We start from the raw sequence: 6000 nt of genomic DNA, 5'->3' as shown, positions 1-6000 counted from the left end.
CTGTTCTTCCAAAGCCTCCTTTTGAGAATATTAGGGAGATTTCTCTGCTTTCTTTGTCGCAGAAGGTTGCCTACCTAGTGGCTATCACTTCTGCCCGTAGAGTCCCAGAATTGGCAGCGTTGTCCTGTCGCCTTATTTGATGGTCCATGGGGATAAAGTGGTCCTCGGACCTAATCCGTCTTTTCTTCCTAAGGTGGTGTCAGATTTTCACCTGAATGAAGACATTGTGTTGCCTTCCTTATGTCCTAAACCTAAACATCACAAAGAAGTTGCCTTGCACTCTCTGGATGTGGTTCAGGCGCTAAGCGTTTATCTGGCGGGTACTGAGTCCTTCAGGAAGTCTGACTCTCTCTTTGTCCTTCTGGACAGTCCTCGCAAAGGTTTTGCTGCGTCCACTGCGACCATTTCGAGATTGATCAGGCAGATGGTGGTTCAGGCTTATTCAATCAAGGGTCAGGTTCCTCCTTTCCCTTTGAAGGCACATTCTACTAGAGGGCTGAGTGCCTCTTGGGCTTTTTTCCATCAGCCCTCTGTTGTACAAGTTTGTAAGGCGGCAACTTGGTTGTCTGTGCACACATTTACCAAATTTTACATGGTGGATTTGTTGGCATTTTCGGATGCCTCTGTTGGCTGCAAGATTTTGCAGGCTGCTGTTTCATAAGAGAGCGTTTGCCTTTTGGAGTTGACGTGACTATATGGTTGTGTTTTTCCCACCCCTCATACCTACACTGCTTTGGGACATCCCACTCAGCTCATGGAGATGAGGCTACGTCTGTCAATTGGACAATAGAGAAAACTGGATTTTTGTAAGATCTTACCGTAAAAACCTTTTCTCTGATGTCCATTGACAGACGCAGCACCCGCCCCTCTGTTTAGGGTTGGTTCTTTTGTCTTCACTGCTTTTAAACTAAACTGATGTGCTGATTGTGCAGTGGTGGTTTATGCCTAGAGGTACAGCCCCCTGGGCGTGTGTATTCAAATTTTACTGCCTAAACTACTTACTCCTGATGGGAGGAGCATATAAACTGATTTACATAGGACCTACAAGACAAGTCCCCATCCAGTCTGTCAGTCAAGCTCACTATTTAGCTGTGCTCTAACCAAAATCTGTTGCCTAGCCTCAGTCCATTTATTTATTTATTTTTTACAGATAATATATATATACTGCTAATAATTTACCCAGCACTTTACATATTGTACATTAATATTAGCCCCTGCCTTCATGGGGTGTTTAATATATAGTTCCTAATTTACACACATACTAGGGCCAATTTAAACAAGAGCCAATTAACTTACCAGCTTACCAGCTTTTCTTTAATATGTAGAAAGAAACCATGCAAATACAGGAAGATCATGCAATTTTCATGCAGGTAATGTCCTGGTGGGGTTTCAAACCAAGGACCCTAGTGCTACATTGTTACATAGTTGATAAGGTTGAATAAAGACCATCCTGTTCAACCTGTAGTATGTGTGAATTTATGTCAATAATAAATCCCATATCCCTGCATGTTGCAAACATTAAGATGCCCATCTAATTGTTTTTTTTTTTTAAACCATCAACACTCCCTGCTGATACTCCTGCTTGTGGAAGGAAGTTATACATCTTTACTACTCTAACAGTAAAGAACCCTCTATGCAATTTACGGTTAAACCCCTTCTATTCCAGTTTCAATGAATGGCCACGTGTCTTTTTAAACTCCCTCCTACTGAAAAGTTATTTTCCCTATGCTAGAGTCAACATTAGGGCATTTGTATATTGCTATCATATCTCCTCTGAGGTGTCTCTTCTCCAGATAGAATAAGTTTAATGCTTGTAGTTGTTTCTCATAACTGAGGTCCTGAAATCCCTTTATTAGCGTTGTTGCTCTTCTCTGAACTCTCTCCAGTTCTAGCACTTTCTTCTGAAGGACTAGTTGCCAGAACTGGGCGGCCAGACCAGAGTCTTGGAGAATGGCAGAATTATTGTTTTATCACTTTAGTAAATCCACTTTTCTATGCATGCTTGCTTTGCTTGCAACAGCTTGGCATTGCATGCCATTGCTAAGCCTGTCATGTACTAGGACCCCCAGATCTTCTATCCTGAATTCCTCCCAGGGGTTTTACCCCTAGCGAATAACTTGCATTCGTATTTTTAGCCCCCAAATGCATTACTTTACATTTTTCAATATTAAACCTAAGTTTCCATGTAGTTGCTCAACCCATTATTTTATTAAAGTCCTCCTGTAAGTTTTCCACATCTTGTTTTGAAATTATTGCCCTGCTTAGCTTTGTATCATCAACAAACAATGAGATTGAGCTATTTATCCCAACCTCTATATCATTTATGAATAAATTAAACAAAATTGGTCCCTTTCTGAATGCTCATTAATTACCACCACCCTTTAAACATGTTCCTATAACCAGTTTGCTATCCATGTACATATCCTATAGTCCATGCCAACAGACCTAAGTTTGTAAAGTAAATGTTTATGGGGAACTGTATCAAATGCATTTGCTAAATCCAGATACACCCTGTCTACAGGCTTTCCTTTATCCAGATGGCAGCTCACTTCTTCGTAGAATGTTAACAGGTTGGTCTGGCAAGAATAATCCTTCATAAATATATGCTGATTACTACTAATGATACTGTTTTCATCAGCAAATCCTTGGACAAAGTCCCTTCTCATCCCCTCCAATAATTTACAAACTATTGATGTTAGACTGACTGGCCTGTAGTTTCCAGGTATATATTTCTGCACTGTTTTAAGTATTGGTACCACGTTGGCTTTCTTCCTGGAACCATTCCAGTCCACAACGTTCTAGCTATCCCCTAACTGAGGTATTTAAGGATTATTGGTGTAAGCCTCTGGTCCTGGTGATTTATTTGTGTTTCATTTTTCCAGTCTTTTTCTGACACTGTCACTGTGCTGCTTCAGTTATCATGCTGCTCCTTTTGCCCTTGATATTTCCTTCATCCCTGTTTCTCAGTTTACTGACTACAGCTTGTATCTTACTATGCTTCATCGTCAGTTGACCTGACCTTTTTCCTGTCCCTGTTTCTTATTTTGCCTGTTGACTATGTACCACACTCTGGTACTCCGGTAATAGGTACTGGTTCTTTTCCTGTTCAGCTGTCATTTTCACAGGTGTGTCTGAGTGCCACAACCTGGTACACACCAATAAAGTCCATTACTCCTAGTGGGGTACTCTGGTGAAGATCTGGTGTGTGTGCTTAGACTTTCCTCCTTTCTGCAATGGTACTTTTAAGGATAAAATATATAGCCGGGACACTGACAAGCTTGGTTCTAAGCTCTTTATTTCTGTATGAGCACATACAAATACAACATTTTGGTACCATGCATGGACCCTTCCTCAGGCATGGGATAAACAAGCAATAAACAGTGCAGATAAATAAAGGAATCTTCCACCAACAGGAAAGAGGACCTACTAATGCCCCAGACCCTACTTTCCCTCTGAAATAGTAAATTATTATGTGTTCATGATTACAAACATATAAAACCTATATTTGTAATAGGAGTATAAACATTCACATGCAATATTTGCAGTACAAAATAGCTTACATATAATGTGCAGCTAACGTTTAAAACGATGTGCATGCATATAAGCAGCACAGTCTAATAAACTTGGCTATGTGCATTTCCATTATTGTTAGCATTACCATTGTAGGATAAACAAATGCAATACTGTAGCTCTACTCTAGGTGTGGTATATCAAAGCCATCACTCCTTGCATTGTTTTATGTAGCACTCCTAAGAAGCAGAGCATAAGGAAGAATAGAGAAAAAAGGCTGAAGGGTGGGGGGAAAGAAAGGATAGCAAAAAAAATAAGGAAATTCGCTAGACACCTAACCATGCCCAACTCGAGTTAATGCAAATATTAAGATCACCCTTCTGCATATAGTCAGATTCTATCCAAAAAGTACTGTATATACTATATTTTGATTACATGCTTGCACTGTAATACTACTTAGTGGGCAGATTCCTGAGTTATGTATTGAGTGACAAGACCGAACAAAAAGAAGTAACAAAATGATGGCTGGGCAGAAGACAGGACTACCAGTGCCCTCAATATCATAAAGCCAAAGAGCAGTGAAGAACACGTAAAAGTAAAAGTAAAAGTAAAAGTAAATAGTATTATTAGATAAATGACAATTCTATACACTATTTATAATTATGCACAGGAAACATGTTGTGTTGAGCATATATGCCTAATCCGTTAGACTCAATGCTTAAACATTTGTGTGGCTCATACAGTTGGCCTGAGCATGTGCAGATCACATGCTGACCAGAAGGTCCACTGAGTCTATGTGCATGCACATCAGGTATGGGCATTGCTAGGATATGGATACATACAGGCGATCTGTAAAAGACACAGTGCTGAACTCAATTCCCATAACAGTTGTATGACAACACAATGCCTTAAGTCATGACCAAGCGCCACAAAAAACATCTTGGAAGTACTCTACAGCTCCAGGGGAGCCATGATTACCTCAGTAACAGCACAGATGACACAAACCAGAGACTGTGGTAGGCTAGTTGGTTAAACACCATATGGATCCCCCAGTACCTCCTGAGGGTGTCCTCCTGTGTACACAAACAAGAGTTACCAATTAAATTACAATATACACAAACGTCTCCAAACAAATTACTGCTTTTATAAGCACAATTACCCGGTGATCTTATCCACATAAACTACATTTAATATTGGCAAAAGAACAAGGAAAACATTTTGTATTGCACATAACCTGCAAGTGCTTATACTAATATTGAAAATTCAGAATGGATTTGTTTGTAGCTAAGAACACTTGTAATATCTTACCATTTTGGAGGGAAATTGGGATCAGTATGTCCCTTTTCCTATTGATGTGTGATTCCTTTATATGTCTGCACTGTTAGTTGTTTGTTTATGCCATGTCTGAGATAGGGTCTCTGCATGGTCCTGACATGTTGCTTTTCTTTATGCTCAAACAAGAATAAAGAGCTTTGCATTGTACATTGCTATTGTACTGACAACATACACCCCCATCTATAACACCAACCTCATCTTCAGATATCACCCAAATTGTCCTCTCTGCAATGGTGCTTTTGAGGAAAAATATATAGCCAGCACACTGACAAGCTTGGTTCGAAGCTCTTTATTCCTGTATGATCACATAGAAATACAACATTTTGGCACCATGCATGGACTCTTCCTCAGGCGTGTAATAAAAAACAAGCAACAAACAGTGCAGATACTGTATATAACGGAATCATCCAGAGCGTTGCAGTAATTGAGGAGGGAAATAACCAAGGAGTGAATATGTTGTTTTGTGGTGTCCTTAGTCAGGAAGGGGGGAATTCTGGAAATGTTGTGGAGGTTAAGACGGCAAGATGTAGCAAGTGATTGGATGTAGGGGCTGAAGGAGAGGTCAGAATCTGGGGTTACACTCAGCACCCTGGCATGTGTGAAGGGACCAATGGTTGTGTCATTGATCTTGATGGTAAAGTCATGGGAAGGGGATCTAGGAGGAAATATTACAAGCTCAGTTTTCGAAAGATTGAGTTTGAATAGGTGGTGTGACATCTGTGATGACCCCCCCCCCCCCCCAGGCCTGGTGGCGACCCCCAGAGACAGGGAGGACTTACATTCCTCCTCAGGGTGCAGGTTACTCAGGGTGCATGGTGGGTGGTGTACAAGGTAGAAAGATGGGCGCCAGTCACTTTTATGCTTGAACAAAGAGAAGTTTATTTCTCACAACAGGAAAAATGTGGGAGAGAGAGGTAGGGCACAGGACACTCTTAGTCAAATACAGCAGCAGACTAGCAGACCAGCAAACTCCTTAGACAAAAAATGTAGAAAAGGTAGACAGCATTACAGAAAAAGAGCCTTTAAGCTGGAACCAGCAATCGGTACTTTGTAGCATAAACTGTTTCCTATAGCAGAAAAACTCAACTCATAGCATGTGCAGGAACTCTCTGGATGATTCCATCTTGATGCTTTCCCAGGCTCTCCATGGTTTCC

Source organism: Pelophylax lessonae (genome assembly GCF_965119305.1).
Source record: "Pelophylax lessonae genome assembly, chromosome: 5".
Classification (NCBI taxonomy): Eukaryota; Metazoa; Chordata; class Amphibia; order Anura; family Ranidae; genus Pelophylax; species Pelophylax lessonae.
The sequence above is the reverse complement of the archived record's forward strand: the minus strand, read 5'-3'. Positions refer to the sequence as shown.